Source organism: Vipera ursinii, assembly GCF_947247035.1.
Source record: "Vipera ursinii genome assembly, chromosome: 1".
Lineage (NCBI taxonomy): Eukaryota > Metazoa > Chordata > Lepidosauria > Squamata > Viperidae > Vipera > Vipera ursinii.
In genome coordinates, this window is record NC_139512.1 from 125,068,227 (window position 1) to 125,087,283 (window position 19,057).

At 38.0% G+C, this 19,057-nt stretch overlaps 1 protein-coding gene across 1 annotated transcript in view; it reads right to left on the minus strand.

The window, feature by feature from the left end:
* Positions 1 to 19,057, minus strand: part of CNTNAP5 (contactin associated protein family member 5) — a gene marked incomplete at both ends in the record, with an annotated part of 417,604 nt that overhangs the window by 97,880 nt on the left and 300,667 nt on the right. The window lies entirely within an intron of this gene.

Here is a 19,057-nt window from a genome sequence, read left to right on the forward strand (position 1 = left end):
AAACTGTTTCCCATAAGTTTTCATTCATCAAAATGAAATGTAGCACACAAATTCTTAAAAAGGCCTTGCAAGAATGAACCATACTTAAAGGTAAAGGTAAAGGTTCCCCCGCACATGCGTGCTAGTCGTTTCCGACTCTAGGGGCCGGTGCTCATCTCCGTTTCAAAGCCGAAGTGCCAGCGCTTGTCCGAGGACGTCTCCGTGGTCATGTGGCCAGCATGACTAGACGCCAAAGGCGCACGGAACGCTGTTACCTTCCCACCGTAGTGGTCCCTATTTTTCTACTTGCATTTTTACGTGCTTTCGAACTGCTAGGTTGGCAGAAGCTGGGACGAGTAACAGGCGCTCACTCTGTTACGTGGCACTCGGGATTCGACCCGCCAAACTGCCGACCTTCTGATCGACAAGCTCAGTGTCTTAACCCACTGAGCCACCGCGTCCCTTGAACCATACTTACCATAACTTAATTAATATATTACCATTTTATCCAAACTTATGTATTTATTTATTCATTGTTATTTCTTAAGCACTTTGGATTTTATTATACAGTATTAAAATTGTATTGGTACCAATGAATTTTTTAGCAGAAAATGTTTTCTGATAACATTTGAATCTTTTCTAACACAAATGGAAGGAAGGACTTTTGAGCACTTTGGCCAATTTTTGGAATTATTTTCCTTATAAAGAACAATATTCTAATTTATTTTTTATTTATTATATTATTTGTTAAATTCATTTGCCACCTATCTCACTGTGGGGCTACTCTAGGCAGTTACAACAATAAAAATTGAGAAATGAAAAGAAGTGCAAACATAACAGTAATAAAGTAACAGAACAATAGAATAAACAATGAAAAAGAAAACAATGGTACAGTGATATGAGAATAAAAGATGGCTGGGTAGGGAAGCAGGTAGCAAAGTAGGTGGACTTTGCTATCAATCTAGTAGCCACCACCTCCAGCATAGTACTCCTCCATTGGGTCCCCAGGCCAACTGGCAGAGTCAGGTCTTCATAAACTGTGGTGGCACAGTGGTTAGAATGTAATATTGCAAGCTAATTCTGCTGACTGCTGACTGCCAACAGTTAGGCAGTTCAAGTGTCACCGGCTCAAGGTTGACTCAGCCTCCCAACTTTCCAAGGTCAGTAAAATGAGGACCCAGATTGTTGGGGGCAATATGCTGACTCTGTAAACCACTTAGAGAGGGCTGTAAAACACTGTGAAGCAATATATAAATCTATGTACTATTGCTTATGGAAGATAGGAGGGTGGATAGGATGTTCCAAAGGGTGGGTTCTATGGAAGAGAAGTCTCTTCTTCTGGATCACAACAGTTGGAATTCTTTGATTGATGGGATCTGAAGTAAGCCCTCTGCTGGCACAAGTAGGAATAGCTTGCGGTAGCGAGATGAGGTAGTTCATCAGGTAGCCTGGATCTATGCCATTAAGGGCTTTAAAGATCACAACCATCATTTTGAATCTTTAATTCTTCTCTTATTTCCTTTTAAAAGGAAACCATTATACAGGCTTGTTGCCAGTATACATTATAAAAAGAATTTTACTAAAACAATTGGGATTTTACCTTAATCGTTCACTGAAGTCCTATTCATATTTACTTAGCAATAAGCCTTCTTGAGTTCAATTAGGGTTTATTTCCAGGAAAGTTATAAGGGAGAAATAAAAATGACAACTATTTTATATTTGAAATGTTCCGCATGTTCCAATATGTTACATTCTGATTTTAGTTTTGTTTCCTCATCATTTTGTTGTGTATCCAAGAAAGTAAAAGTAATAACACTGGGTTATAAAATACACTACTTTCAAGTCTTAGTACACAAAACATAACCTTGAGCTTATGAATCACAATTTTAGAATATTGATCGGCTTTAAGGAAGCAGAGACAAAGATTATTATGGTGGCTCATGTAAAAACTGTTGGGTTTATTCTGCTACTTCTGCCTTTAATCCATTATACTTTCTCTGTAGTAATTTTGCAATCCGAAATGCTTTTAGCAATTAATTCCTGCAAAGTTAGAAGTTATATGGAGCATAACAAAAGATAAATATAGTTTGGGACCTTTTTCTGTCTTGTAGAAAAATGAAATAGATGTCTAAAGTTTATTTTTAGGAAGTAGAGGAAAGGAGTATAAAATGACTTTTAACTCGGAAAATATGAATGACAAATGAAATTAATTCATAGGGAATGATGGTGAACATATGCAACTATAATGGGCTTTAAAATGTATATTATAAATTAGGGTTTGGTTTTATTTTAAAAATATATTGTCTTACGTTATTATTGAAGTAAGGGTTATTCTTTATCCTAGAAATCTTAACTACATTTTAATTCACATTTTAGAGTTTGAATTATCACTTTATTGTTACGAGTTCATATGGTATTTTCATTTTCATTTAATTTGATTTTATTATATATGATTTTATTCAAACTGTATTTTTCAGTATGTTTTTGTTGTAAACCATTTAGAAAACCTCAGTTATTCAGGAGCTTAAATATTTCAATAAATAAATTGTTATAAGCCACTGTGAGTGTAACAAAATTAAACTTTATACTGAATGAAAATTTAATACACAAACAATATACAGTGTCGGGGATTTCTTATGTTCTAGTTGAAAAGCCAAATTGTAAAAATAAAAATAAAAATATGTAAAACAAACCAGATTTATGACCTGAAAATAGTTTGTTCTTTCCTGTTTTCCAGAAATGGGAACAAATAATAATATCTGAAGTAACTGTGAAGAAATGCATGGAAGCTAGTATACCAAGGAGAGGCTTACCGAATACTGGAGAGACCAAACTGGCTTACAGGAAAGACCAAATAAATAAAAAAAAGAGGCACGGGAAGACAAAGCTATATGGCTAGTACATTAAAAAATAGCAGGTAAAACAGATAATAACAAGGCCTGGCAATGACTAAGAGCAGAAAAGTTGAAGGGACCGAGGGACTAATTCTGGCTGCCTAAGACCAAGCCTTAAGAACAAATGCATGCAGAGGCAGAATTGAGAGGACAAAAACATACAGCAAGTGTTGCCTCTGCAAACAAGCTGAAGAAACAGTGGACTACTGGTTAGCTGCTGCAAGAACATCACACAGGTGACTACAAACAATGACATGACAAAATAGTAACAATGGTGCTTTGGACGATATGCAAGAAATACAATTTGCCTGCAAGCAAGAACTGGTGAACCACAAACTAGAGAAAGCAATAGAATTCAGACAGACGTGCACCTGCCACATAACACCCCAGACTTAACAATTATCGATACAAAAGACAAAAAAAAATAATGCCTGGATAGTGAATGTGGCAGTACCTGGAGACAGCAGAACAGAAGAAAAAGAATTAGAAAAGATAACAAAATACAAAGACCTGCAAACAGAAATAGAACAACTGTGGCAAAAGAAAGCAAAGGCAATGCCAATAAAAATAGGTGCCTTGGGTGCAATCCCAAAACAGCTGGAGCACCACTTGAATACCATTGGCAATGACAAAATCATCATTGGTCAATTGGAAAAGGAAGTTTTACTCAGAACAGCTTCCATCCTGCAACAATACCTTTAACACCATTAAACATTCACATCTGCCTATCCTAGGTCCTTGGGAAGGACTCGATAGGTGGATAAAAATGCCAAACCCAGTCTGAACATGTGGCTAACTGTGTGAAATAATAATGATAATAATAATAATAATAATAATAATAATAATAATAATAATAATAATAATAATAATAATAATAATAATAATAAACAATAGGCCTTTTACTGAAATTGCTTAGCCAAGTATGCCACCTGAGAGTATTCATGTTGCACCTTTAAAAAAAAAACGTACAGAAGGGAAAGTAATACATGTTGTGGCATCACCTCTTCCCTTCAACACTGTGTTAATGGCGTGGTTCTACAGTCTCTGTTGGTAAAGAAAATTGGAACCATTCTGTTTTTAATGAATACTGTGACTTTATAAAGTACTTCACCTCATGAAAGCAGCATTTTTGCACCTGGACCTCATCCGTTATGGCCCTGCTGGATTCTCTTTGGATGATGAAGAGGTGGAAATAATTCATCCGGGGACATCTAAGGATAGCAGTCCTGGAGAGGGCAACCATCTCGGTTGCAGACCAGGACTGCACCCTGACTGAGGCAGATCCAACCAAGGCCCAGGACTCCTGTCTGCACCCAAATCTCAGAGTCTGAGGTCATCCACCCAGCCCCAAGCAGAAGCAAACCTTAAGGATCCAAGGGCAGAGAGGTTAGCCAAGAGGCAGACTCTGATAAATATAGAATATAGACTCAGCATGGATACAGGCTCAGCATGGCTGATTTATTGATCTCACTCCCTGGGAGAAATTGCTGAGGACAGCCTTTCAAGTCTCAGCTCTGTAGTATTTTGTCTTATCATGCTATGCTCTGATTCCATTTCACCATGCTTCTTGTCTTTTCCCTTGTCTTTGTTGTTTGTTTATTGGATTCCTGGTCTCAACCCATACCAAGCCTTGACTATATTCCAGTTGTCATCTTTAACTATAGATTAAAAAAAGATTCTTTGCTTCTAAGTTTGTGTATCTCTGGACTGTGGGATGCAGCCAAATTGCTTTCTTGTGACTTTCAGCTAGCAATGCCAGCACACATACACAAAAGAAACAACTCACCATGAGCCTTGGTGGAGCAGTGGGCTAATGCCTCCTTAAGTAACACCAGCTACCTGCAATTAGTGCAGGTTCGCATCCCACCAGGCTCAAGGTTGACTCAGCCTTCCATCCTTCCAAGGTAGGTAAAATGAGGACCCAGATTGTTGGGGGCAATTAAGCTGACTTTGTAATAATGCAGCTTGGGGGTGTGTGAAAGCCCTAATAAGCAGGCATATACATAGAATGAAGGCTACTGCTAAGCTTGTAAGCCGCCCTGAGTCTTCGGAGAAGGGCGGGATATAAATGGAATTAAAAAAAAAAAAGATGCTCCATCTCCATGAAGTGCTAAGACAGGGCTAGCTGAAAAGAAATGACTTCTGAGTATGCACAAAAGCCACCATTAAAGAGAGAAACAATGTGTTTTGGCCAGCCCACCAAGTAGAAAGAAAGTGCCATGGCATATCAAAAGAATATTTCACTCAAAATTTCAGCAAAGCAAAATCCTTTCCTGCAGTAATGTGCTCAATCTACATTTTTGCCCAACAAGTGGTGGTAAGTGAGTCTTCACATGACTTGCTGCACCATAAAAATTGAAGAACACTAGAACTGAAAGGAATGTCTTTTTTCCTGACTTTACACTACATTCTGGCTCCACAGCCACTTGCTGCAGTAATGTCTTCCTAGCAGCATTCTGACTTTTGGACACACCTTATTAATTGCCTACAGGTAGTCCTTGACTTACAACCATTGTTTCAACTGTTACAACCATCCACAGTTATAGCAGCACTGGAAAAAAAATTACTTATGACTGGTCCTCACTCTTACAACCATCACAGCATCCCCATAGTTATGTGATCAAAATTCAGAAACTTGTCAGCTGGCATGTATTTATCATGGTTGCAGCATCCTAGGATCATGTGACCACCATATATGACCTTCTCAGCCAATTTCTGCCAAGCAAAGTTAATGGAGAAGCTAGATTAGCTAAATACTGCATGATTAGTTTAACAACTGTGGCAACAAAAGGATGATAATCTGAGGAGAGACTCACTTAAAAACTGCTTTGCTTAGTAATGGAAATTTTGGTCAAGAAGTATCCATATTTTCATGTCTCACTCCCTGGACTTGATCCTTGTATTGCAGCTGTCTTTGCCTTAAGCCAGACATGTCAAACTTGCAACGGTCATGTGATGTTGTGCAATGTATCAGAGCTTTTTCGCCATTGCCAGCAATGGGGTGGGTGCAGTTTCTTCATGATGCATCCGGCCCGCAAGCCGGCAGTTTGACATCCCCGTCTTAAGCAGAAAACCTCAGTAGCAACTAGAAAGCCCTAATTTGTCAGCATGAAAGATTAGATCTGACCTTGGGAACACAGAAGGAATGAGCAAGCTGTCAACGCTGCTAACATCGAATGTTATTGCTTGACAAGAGATGAAACATTAGCCATTTCATATGTTAAACTTGTGTATTGCTTTAAGAAATTTAGTTTAAGGTTGGGAGGGGGGATGAGTAGGATTGCACCTTTCAAGGCCATCTCTAACTAGAGAAGATAAGACCTTGGTGGGTTTTCTAACCAAAGGGAAACTGATTCTTTAAATTAATTGGAGAATATGATTAATGACAAAATTAGAAAGGTGGAGAATTGTGCTTTAATATATTGTGCAAGGGGCGGAGATTTCAGATTCCAGCTTCCTTCGAACAAGCATTTGCCGGTGTATTAGGCTAATAAAGGACTTTTAAGGTAAACAATGCCTCAGAGTCATTTGAAAAGCCCATACGTTGGAAACTTGACATCAAGCTGGAATCTACCTACTTTTAAAACTAATTAGGGAGTCCTGACCTCCTGTCGCTGTCTCTAAGTTTGGGAGGCAGTCTGGCAAAGAGTTGGGGACGATCCCACCATGGAGGAAGAAAAATTGCCTGAAGCCAACTCCCCGGCACCAGCAGCCACCCCAGTGGGGGAAGGGCCAGCAAAGAAGCTGGCAGGAAAAGAGTTTCAGCAATCCTCCCAGCTGGGAGCTAGACCCAAACAACCAGGAGGATTGGTCTGGTCCTCAGAGTGGATTAAGCCCAGCAGAGACTCCAGGTGCCTCGGAGCAGCCAGGCCAGCTGAGAGTGAGTGGAAAATCCTGTCTGCAGATCAGACTGCCTGCCAGACCCAGGAGTCCCCTGCCAAGCCCTCCAGACCCATAGAGACAGAGTACCCCAGCTTGGGGCCTCTGCAGCAATAGGAGGTTGGGAAGCCCCCACAAGTGAAAGGCCAAAAACCTCTGAGCTTGCCCCAGCTAATAGAAGCCTTGCAACAGCTGGGGGTGGTGCAGAAGCCTAGAGATCAGGAGCTGGTGGGAGGACAATAGTAAGGGTGGCAGCAGCAGGACCCAAACATGTAACCCCTGAATGTACAGCAGGACCAGTGGGGCCAGCAGCAGGGGGCGCCCTGGCAGCCATTAAATCAGCAACCAGAGTGGGACCAGCAGTAACTGGAGACACAACAACAGCACGGGGGGGGGGGAGGCTGGCAGCCAGTGAATCAACAATCAGGAGGGGGCCAGCAGCAACTGGCAGCACTACTTAGAAGGGAGCAAGGTGCCTTTTGAAGTATGGACAGATCACAAAAATTTAGAGGCACTAAAAACTCCCCGCAAATTGTCCCCAAAACAAGTACAATGGGCACAGTACTTCAACCGTTTTAACTTTACTCTAACATACACATCAGGAAGAAAAAAAACTTCCTAGCTGATGCGCTCTCCCGATTGCCACAGTACAAAAGCAAATGTGAAGAAGTTCACGAGGCAATTATCCCGGTCCACAAACTGCAGCCCAACTCACACCTCGTAGGACCCCTAATACTGATGACCCCGGGGTAAAGAAAATAAAGCAAGAACTCCTCACTGATCAATGGTTTAAAGACAATCAGACATCCCTAACATGTAGGGATGGTCTGGCTTACAAGGGGGAAAAATTGTTCTTGCCTGGAGCTCTTCATCTTAATGCCCTCAAACACATCCATGATGTCAAAAAGGGTGAACATTTTGGATATCTCACTCGTCGGCAATTTTGGTGGCCGGGACTAAAACAAGACATAGCAAACTATGTCAAGACCCCTGGGTTACTACAAACGGTGGCCGAACCTTCTCAACCATGGGAAGAAATAGCTATGGACTTTATAGTAGACCTACCCGACAGTAGAGGAAATACTGTCATTTGGACTGTGATAGACCTATTTTGAAAACAGGCTCACTTTATCGCCTGCAAAGGACTTCCACCGGCTCATTAAGTTGTTCCTAAAACATATCTATCAACTACATGGCGCCCCTAAGTGAATAATTTCAGACAGAGGGGTGCAGTTCACAGCGAAATTTTGGAGAAACTTTCTTAAATTAATTGGATCATCTCAAGGCCTATCAACTGCTTTTCACCCAGTTACTAACGGAGCTGCAGAATCCGCCAACAAAATGGTGGAACAATACCTTAGATGCTATGTCTCTTACAAACAAACAAACTGAACTGACCTCCTCCCTTTTGTAGAGGTAGCTTACAATAATTCAGTACATAGCAGCACCAGCTACACTCCTTTCCGTGTAGCCACAGGGAAAGAATTCAACCCCATACCGGAATACCCTCAGTTACCCTCTGCTTCCCAGAATCTTGATCATTGGGTGAGGGGTTGGGAAGAAGTTTGGAAAAATACAAAGGTGGCCTTAAAAAGGACTTTTGAGACCTACAAAAAGCAAGCTGACAAAAAGAGAGCTCCCCAAAGAACATTTAAAGTTGGGGAAAAGGTCTATTCGTAGACCAAATACTTACGCCTTAAACTACCCAATAAGAAATTGGGACCAAAATTCTTGGGGCCTTTCCCCATTGTGAAAATCATCAACCCGGTCACAGTAAAATTGAAACTACTCAGACTTTTGGGAAAAAATCACCCAGTGTTCCATTGTAGCTTGCGGAAAACTTTTCGAACCTCCACTTTAAGACCTCCCCCTAAGAAAGCACCTGGACCCCTCGTGGTAGCAGGTCAGACCCATTATGAAGTGAAACATATTCTTGACTCTAGAATCTTTAAGGGAAAATTGTAATACCTAGTACAATGGAAGGGATACACATTGTCTGAAGCCATTTGGGTGAAATCTACTGATGTGAAAGCTGACAGACTTATCAAAAGGTTTTATGAGAAACACCCCAACAAACCAAAAGCCAGTTCTTAACTTGTGTTTTGTTTGCATTACAGGATCTGTCCTTTTTGTAAGGGGGGCCGGATGTCAACGCTGCTAACATCGAATGTTATTGCTTGACAAGAGATGAAGAAGTAGCCATTTCATATGTTAAACTTGTGTACTGCTTTAAGAAATTTAGTTTAAGGTTGGGATGGAGGATGAGTAGGATTGCACCTTTCAAGGCCATCTCTAACTAGAAGATAAGACCTAGGCGGTTTTCTAACGGAAGGGAAACTGATAATTTAAATTAATTGGAGAATATGATTAATGACAAAATTAGAAAGGTGGAGAATTGTGTTTTAATATATTGTGCAAGGGACAGATATTTCAGATTCCAGCTTCCTTCAAGCAAGCATTTGCTGGTGTATTAGGCTAATAAAGGACTTTTAAGCCAAACAATGCCTCAGAGTCACTTGAAAAGCCCATACGTCGGAAACTTGACACAAGCAATTAAGGGGAAAGATAACTTAGCATAGATAGATAGATAGATAGATAGATAGATAGATAGATAGATAGATAGATAGATAATAGATAGATAGATAGATAGATAGATAGATAGATAGATAGATAGATAGATAGATAGATAACCAACCCTGCTGTAAGAAGCACAGTGGCTTGCATGGTTACGACACTGGATTGGAGGCTAGTAAGCCTGCTTCCAAGTCTCAAATGCTGTTGTGAGTCAGGTTGAGTTCCCATCCTTCACTCTGGCTCCTGTTGGGGATGTGAAAGGAGCTCCCAACTGGCCTTCCCCAGACAATGGTGACATCACTGACTAATCCTTTCAACCCAGAAGCACTTCAGTGCTTTCAGCACCAGTATGATGCTACCCCACCATGATGTTGTGTGGCATAAGGAGGGAAAGGGGCTTTCAAATTATATAATAATTGTAGCTTATAATCACAAAAAAATATTCCTGGAATCCCTGCCATGACATGTTTCTTGACCTTGTCTACCTGATATGGCTGACACCCAGTAAGTAAAACTTGCCAGATGAATATTAAAATCAGTATTAGAAAATGGAAGAGTGGAGAAGAAATATTGTACAGTCCAGGAACTTTTATCACATTTGCTTTCCCATCAGTAAATTGCCACCCATAAAATTGCCTCTTTAGGTGATACAAGCTAAATAAAAAGAAAATAAAAAGAGAAATACCTCCTACTGTAGACAAAACCATTATGAGATCTTTTTCATGAAACATGTGGTCCATAACTTGCAAGTTAATTTGATTGAATCTCACCTAAATTTGTATATATTAATACAAATCTCTAAGGGATTTTATTTCAAAGCCTCTCTTACTTCAGACTACTAAAGACTTTTTGGATCTCTGGGAGAATTCAGTCACAATATCCAAAATCAATTTTGAAAAAAAATCCAGTATTTTTCCATTATGTTTTTATATAATTCATAAAAGTCATAAAAGTAAATTATTTTTGCCATATATATATATATATATATATATATATATATATATGTGTGTGTGTGTGTGTGTGTGTGTGTGTGTGTGTGTGTGTGTGTGCGCCTGCGTGTGTGTGCATATGTGTGTATATGCCAAGACATCACCATGTCAACAAAAAGATTAAGCCACAAATGGTACTAAAATGATAAGTATGAGCACTTAACCAGCAATTATTTGAGCAATGAAAGATAACAATATTTTGTCACAGCAGTTTTGAACAGATTTGACCACTTTAACTCACCAGAAGTTATTACATTTCATGAGCAATTTGTCAAAAAACAGAGCTGAATTCTGCACATCAGGGTTGATCTTTTAATTCTGGAACCAAGAATGCTTTCTTTATTTAAATTTCAAGGATAAATTATCTATAAGACCCTATTAAATATTTTATAACAATATACTTTGGTGTGAATCTTGTATCTGTGATGCTGTAGTATGAAATGTTATCCATGTCTGAAATGTATTTTTTTGAAGTGCTTATTAAAATGGTTACAATAATATACAGAAATGTGACACATAGTTCTGTATTCTTAAACAGACTCTCCTTGTGTTGATGCCTATAAATATATTTAAGAACTGGTACTTAAAGTTTAGTCCCTAAACATCAGGTTTTTCAGAACGAACTAAAACAGATATTCACATTCAATTAAAACCATCCAACAATCAGTGTTATTTTTGGTTAAACAAGAATTGAACAAACATTGTAGTTAAACAGCTAATTTCTTCTATATGTACTCTCTAACTTAATCTTTCCTCTTGTTTGGTTTCAAACTCAAAGATTCTAAATCACTTTACTTTAAAAACATGTGTAAATGTGTGCTAAATAAATGTGTAAGAACTGCTTCTGCTGGCTTTATTGTGGGCAAACACTCAGCTCTAATCAGCCAGTTCACAAAATTCCAAAAACAAAAATCAACAATTGGCTCCTATGAAACATACAACCTGGCTTCAGCACATCCCTGCATATGGTCAACTTTCTTACTATATACTCAATATGTCAATAAATCTGAGGAAGCTGCAATAAACTTTCTTTTTCTTCAATTTTTAGAATCACCACACAAAAACTTGTTTCTGCACTAACCTATCTTTTTCAGTAAAAGTTATAATAGCTCAACAGCCACTAATGCTAGAGTCCTTTAATTTGAAATCTGTGCTCTACTGTGCTGTTCTCATCTGAGAAGCTAGCTGGGAGCTACAAGTTGCAAGGTTCCTTGGCCTATGATGTCCTTTCAAGGTCACAAAATGACTGTCTATGCAAGCACTTTAGTTGCATCTTTTGACTTGGACAGCCTGTAAAAGATTGTCTTTGTTTGGACAACAGCCAGATCCAATTATGTATGTCTGCTTGCCAGCTTACTCTAGTTGTAAAGATTTGCTCTATCTCCTTCCATCTGCTTGGTCAACTTGAGTTTCTCCTTACACTAAAATATCCTGTGAAGATCATCTTCTCTGTTGGACTGTTCACATTCAGTGGCACTGTTCCTTTTCTTTTATGGTGCCTTGCAGGCACCATAATGTGCATGGTTCCTTCAAAACAGGCCTATAAAACCTACAAACTCAATTAAAAATATTTATATTTTAAAACAAAATTACATGATTTAAACCAAATCACGTGAGGTTTTGTCAATCAAGACTAAAATCTTTCAGGAAGACAGAATAGCTTGAGTTACTATTTTAGTCGATAAGATGATAAAAAAAAAGATGGATGAATGGGCATACAGGCGGCATTAGTATCACAGGATCCATTACTTTATAGCAATGTTTCTAAATCTTGGGAACTTTAACGTCTGTGGATTTCAACTTCCAGAATTCCCAACCAGCATTCCATTTATCTTAAAAATTCCCAAGATTGAGAAACACTGCTTTATAGTGTTAACTACATACTAACCATTCCTGTGGACAGTTGTTCGCTACAGAGTTTCTATACTGAGGAAGTGGACAGGATCTTCCAGACTGTGAGCTCAGCCACCTGCTCTTTAGATCCATGCCCCTCCTAATTTGTGGGATTCTAGTGGTGGTGAATTCTTCCTTGAGTGAGGGTGTTCTTCCTTCATCTCTTTAAGCAGGACTTGGTTTGCCCTCTCCTCGAGAAGCCATTGCTGGACCCTTTAGATCACCCTTCCAACGTGATCTAAAAACCTATTTGTTTGAACAAGCCGGCCTGGTCTGATGGGTTTGGGTTTTAATTATTGTTTCAATATAATTTATTTTTACATTTGGGCACTAAGGTTTAATTTGCTTTTAATTTTGTATTTTGGTTATTTTGGTATTTATGGCCCTGTTCACCGCCCTGAGTCCTTCAGGAGAAGGGCGGTATACAAATTAAATTAAATAAATAAATACTATACTAGATAATGTTCATTCAGTTTTAACCTACCCTTTTGGGGGAAGGGGACTGAGAAGCACAGGATTTAAATTTGATGATCTCTGGCATGGGCAGGATGGGGATGATATATCCATCTTTGCCATACTTAACCTCTTGGCAGCTTTTGATGGCGTTGACCACATGTTCCTAGCAGGACACATGTTACATCTCTGCTCTACAAACTTCATTGGTTACCAGTTTGTTTCCAGGTCTAATCCAAGGTGCTAGTTTTGATTGTTAAAGCCCTACTTGTGATGAGAATGGATTATCTCAGGGGTTACCTCTCCTGATGACATCTGCTCATCCCATCAGATCCAGCAGAGAAGGCATGTTATGGGTCCATTCAGCTAGAGAGCTACATTTGCCAGGTCCTAAGCAGTGGGCCTTTTCTGCTGTGCCCCAAAGTAAGATTGGCTTCTTCACATTTGACCTTTGGGAAGGTCTTCAAAATCTGTACAATCAGACATTCATATTCCAGTGCACCAAGGAAATACAGGTGAAACTCGAAAAATTAGAGTATCATGTAAAAGTTCATTTATTTCAGTAATGCAACTTAAAAGGGGAAACTAATATATGAGATAGACTCATTACATGCAAAGCAAGATAGTTCAAGCTGTGATTTGTCATAATTGTGAAATCCACAATCTCAGAAAATTAGAATATTACATGCAATCAATAAAACAAGGAGTGTACATAGAACAATATCGGACCTCTGAAAAGTATAAGCATGCATATGTACTCAGTACTTGGTTTGGACCCCTTGTGCAGCAATTACTGCCTCAATGCGGCGTGGCATGGAAGCTATCAGCCTGTGACACTGCTGAGGTGTTATGGAAGACCAGGATACTTCAATAGCGGCCTTCAGCTCTTCTGCATTGTTCGGTCTCATGTCTCTCATCTTTCTCTTGGCAATGCCCCATAGATTCTCTATGGGGTTCAGGTCAGGCGAGTTTGCTGGCCAATCAAGCACAGTAATCCCACGGTCATTGAACCAGGTTTTGGTGCTTTTGGCAGTGTGGGCAGGTGCCAAGTCCTGCTGGAAAATGAAGTCAGCATCCCCATAAAGCTCGTCTGCGGAAGGAAGCATGAAGTGATACAAAATCTCCTGGTAGACGGCTGCGTTGACCCTGGACTTAATGAAGCACAGTGGACCAACACCAGCCGATGACATGGCTCCCCAAATCAACACAGACTGTGGAAACTTCACACTGGACTTCAAGCATCTTGCAGTGTGTGCCTCTCCATTCTTCCTCCAGACTCTGGGTCCTTGGTTTCCAAATGAAATGCAAAAGTTGCTCTCATCAGAAAAGAGGACTTTGGACCACTGAGCAACAGACCAGGTCTGTTTTTCTTTAGCCCAGGTAAGACGCTTCTGACGTTGTTTGTTGTTCAGGAGCGGCTTGACAAGAGGAATACGACATTTGAAGCCCATGTCCAGGATCCGTCTGTGTGTGGTGGCTCTTGATGCACTGACTACAATCTCAGTCCACTCCTTGTGAAAGTCCCCAACACTTTTGAATGGCCTTTTCCTTACAATCCTCTCCAGGCTGCAGTCATCCCTGCTGCTTGTGCACCTTTTTCTTCCACAGTTTTCCCTCCACATAACTTTCTATTAATGTGCTTTGATACTGCACTTTGGGAACATCCAACTTCTTCTGCAATTACCTTTTGAGGTTTTCCCTCCTTATGGAGGGTGTCAATGATGGTTTTCTGCACAACTGTCAGGTCAGCAGTCTTCCCCATGATTGTGATTCCTACTGAACCAGACTGAGAGACCATTTAAAGGCTCAGGAACCCTTTGCAGGTGTTATGGCTTAATTAGCTGATTAGAGTGGGACACTTTGAGCCTAGAATATTGCACCTTTTCACAATATTCTAATTTACTGAGATTGTGGATTTGGGGTTTTCATGAGCTGTAAGCCTTAATCATCACAATTATGACAAATCATGGCTTGAACTATCTTGCTTTGCATGTAATGAGTCTATCTCATATATTAGTTTCCCCTTTTAAGTTGCATTACTGAAATAAATGAACTTTTGCCCGATATTCTAATTTTTCGAGTTTCACCTGTATTGAGGTGGCTCCTGTATTATTAACATCTTCTCACCTAATATTTCTTCTTTTTCAGCTTCATTTTTGTAGGTTTTGAATTTTTTATCATCATCATATTTTATTACATTAACTGTTTTTTTACTTTGTTATAAGGCTCCATATATATAGTAAAATTTACAATAAATAAATAAATATTGTCAATGATTATCAAGTCACTCTTTCCAGTTTTTTTAAAATATATACTTTTATTTTACTTGTCTAAAAGTACAAAAGAGAAAGAGGGGGGAAAACCCTACCTACAATTACTACAGTTCTCTTATATTAACCAAAAATTCCTTAAAATAGGAAATCAGATGGGAAATTAAATTAAATATATGAACTAATATATTCCAAACTAATATGCAGAAAGAGGCATGTGACTGATGCATAATTAATGAAAAGGCTATCTTTCATAATGCATGTAATATCCGTTTTCTTGTCCTATTAATTTCTATATCCTATAATTAAAAGAAATGTGACCTTCTGCAAAAACTAGTGAATCTTTCATTTAAACAGGGACATATCATAGACCAATATTGCATTTGAGCAACAAAACCCCAACAATTAGCTGAATCTACCCATTTCTTACTGAAAAACTTCATCAATCTACATAAACCAGATTAAAATATCATACAAGCATAAAAGCATGAGAACACTACAGCAAATATTTAGCCACTGCAAGATGATAAAAAATATTTTTTCAAGAATCTTTCTCCAAATTATCTTGTTGCTAAATTACATCTTGCAAGTTGTTAATCAGTTTAAGAAGTGGTAACATGTTCCTTAGCTGATGCTCTTGCAAATGGATAATGTTAACACTAAATATGCTTGAGGGACTTACTCTGGGAATTTCAGTGTAGCCTAAATTCGTTAGTATGTTTCTGTGGATTGGGACGGTAATTGCTGCTTTTTAGGTTTATAATGTATTGTATTTCTTGTGTTAAAAATCACTCACTCAAAAGGGTGTATATTGAGATTAAACTATATTTAGAGAATGGGGTTTTAGGGGAAGCATTAAGTAGGCATATTTGAAGGAGGAAAATACAGTGAAAATAGTTATCAAGAAAATTTAATGGATAGGTCCATAAAGTCAAAAGAGTCAAATCTGATTTGAAGAAGATTTCACTTTTTCAATCATGTGTTTAACTGTAATATGTTTTTCCTATGGACATACAATATACAGAAAGTATTGATCTGAATGATATATCATAAGAATCCTATGATGGATTTCTGGTTAGGCATTGCAGCGTAACAGATGCAGAAAGATGCTTCCATGCTCGATTTTGCCCCGCTGGGGACCCTAAAAAGGTTCAAAAGTAGCCCTAGAGAGGTGACGAAGGAGCGGACACTCATCAATTGTGAAGGGGCGGTGGCCCTTCTGCTGGATCTGAGGAAGCCCTCCAAACTGGCAGGGCTGCTGACAACCAAAGATAAGTACTAACTAGCAATCTTTGAGTAACGTGGATGGAACTGGGTGAGACTTTATCGTCTTTTTATAACCTTAATACTACTTTCCTGGAAAAAAGAATGCCCAAAGCAAAGAATCCTCTCCAATGAGAGAGGGAAGGGAAGTTTTTGCCCCGCTCCCTCAGGAAAAGAAAAGCAGCAAATTGCTTTGGGGGAAAATAGAGAAAAGTACAAGATCAATTTGGAATTAATACAGATATATAGCTTTGAAATTTGGGGACTAAAAGTACCTTTGAGACTTTTTCTTAGAAAAGATATGTGAAAGTTTGTAAAATAGGCTTGGATTTGGAAAGCTGGGAGATGGTGTCAACAACATCTAGTGGCGAATTATGGTACTAATATTTATTATGCTTAAATAAAACTTGGCTTGAAGCCCAGACTTAGATAAGACTTTAACTTTTGCAGACTGCAGCTGGGAAAAGGGAAAAAAAAACCTCTTGGGCTGCTTATCTGTGTTAGGGACTCTATTGGACTATAAAGACTACATACAAAAACAAAATGGGTGTTCTATACTTAGCCTTAAATGGTTAAAAAACCATCTTTAACACTTGTCTCTGAAGCCCCCAGCTTGATATACCAACAAGAAAATGTTATCTCAGAAAGAAATTCTTTCTATGTTGAAATTAATCCAAGAGACAATTGATTTGTTTCATGATGAGACTAAAAATAATGCAAATGAGATAAAATAACAATTTTCTAACCTAAACTTAGAAATCCTACAAAGAAGGAACTAGTAACCTAGAAAACAGAAGGAAAATTAGAAGAAACAGATCCAAAGATGGAGGACCAAAAGGAAGGAATTACAGACAGATACAGATAAATGAAAAATTAGAAGATGCAGTGATAACACTGGAAATGGAAAAGATACATTGTCAAGATCTCAGAACACATTTGAGGATAAGGAAGAAGAACTGATTGAATGGATGATAAAGCTGTTAGGAGAAATGCTGGATATTGACAAACAAGAAATGAAAAGAAAAACTGAAGGAAAAGGATGGAGGCTGTTTAATGAATCTAAATGGGTTGAGCATTCTTCCCAAAATACTTCAATTAAATTATCTTCCTTATTCCAAACAATATATACAAAAACAGAGGAAGAATTATTTGATGATTCAAATGCAATGACTTGGAAAGTTATTTGGCAAAGGAATAAAGCTAGAGTAAGACAGAAGATAATAGAGGTTTTGACCTATTAGATGGGAGATTATACTATTAAACAGATGTTTGAATATGATTAAGAAAATAGATAACTGTTAGAAATAAAAGTATTATTATAATTAGAAGGATAGGATTTGTAACTAGAATATACTTTGTTATGATATGGGAAATATGAAAATTCTAAAAGGGTTTTAAAAAGGGAAGTTTTTGGTTACCCAAATATAGTTTATTATAAGAAAATTATAAGCGATAGAGATATTTTGAACACTCATGGGAAAAACAGTGGGAGAAACAGGATATTGATTGAACAAATGGATTTTAAGTGCAAATGCAATTGAGATAGAGGCTAGAAAAGATGTTATAAACTGACACTATCTAGATTATGTATAATACCAGAAAAATGTGACATATATTTAATTGTATATGTATTAACATAACAAGAATTGTATGTGCCCAGTTAATATGTACCACTGAATTACTAATGGACCCAGAAAACACATTGTTTATTAAGTACTCATGATTGTAAAATTGGAAAACAAATAAAATATTTATATAAAAAAGAATCCTATGATCAAAACACTGTGGAAAAATATGTCCACATTCAGCACCCCATTAATGCTAACAAAACTTTCACTCTGTGAAAAGCAATGTCCCCAACAGTTTTCATTACAGAAGAGGGAATCTGCCTATTTTAATTTGGTTTAGTTCAAAATCATTTTTATGTTGTGTGTGTTTTTTTTAAAAAAATAATTATTTTATTTACCTAATATTTAGTGTATCTTCGTTGATTTTGAGATTTTAAAAGAAAAACAAGTCATCACAAAAATGATCTCCATTTCTCTCAACAGTTTCATTCTGACTATCTTTTTCTCTAATCCAAACTTTTCCTTTTTGCACTTCGACATACAATCTTCAACAAAACATGTCGCAGCTACTTTGGAGAACATGAATTTAAATTTCTTTTTCATGAAAAGCAAACTCAGAGTATAACACCCATCAATCAACAGAATAAAGAATATGGATTTTCTTTTTTTAATCATTCCATACTGCTACTACTATTTTATGGGGGGGGGAAGAGATTTTGGTTTGAATGTCAAAATTCTTATGGTGTCAACAACATGTTTTATTTTCATGGTCAGACAAATAGTAAGAAAACTTGATTCCAAACCCCATCTTCCTTCCTTCCTACTGCAAAGGGGGGGGGACCCTGAAAGCTATTATAACCCATAAATTAGAACAGTTTTCCTTATCTTGGTTTTCTGTGTAGCTTTTGAAACCTAATAAGATAAAAAAGCATCAAATTTGGGGAATTAGAGCAAGATGAAAGCAAACTAAGAGCAAAGAGTTAATATTATCTACTAAGTTAAACAAACAAGGAGATGAATAAAAGAAATAATATATATATAATAAAGGTAATCCTTGACTTACAATCATTTGTTTAGTGGCCATTCAAAGTTACAGTAGCAGTGAAAAAAGGGACTTATGACTATTTTTCACAGTAATTATCACTGCAGCATCCCAGGTCCCATGATCAAATTTGGATGCTTGGCAACTGCTATGTATTTATGACAGTTGCACTGTTCCAGGGTCATTACAACCTTCTGACAAGCAAAGTCAATGGGGAGTCCAGGTTTACTTAACAAATCTGTTACTAACTTAA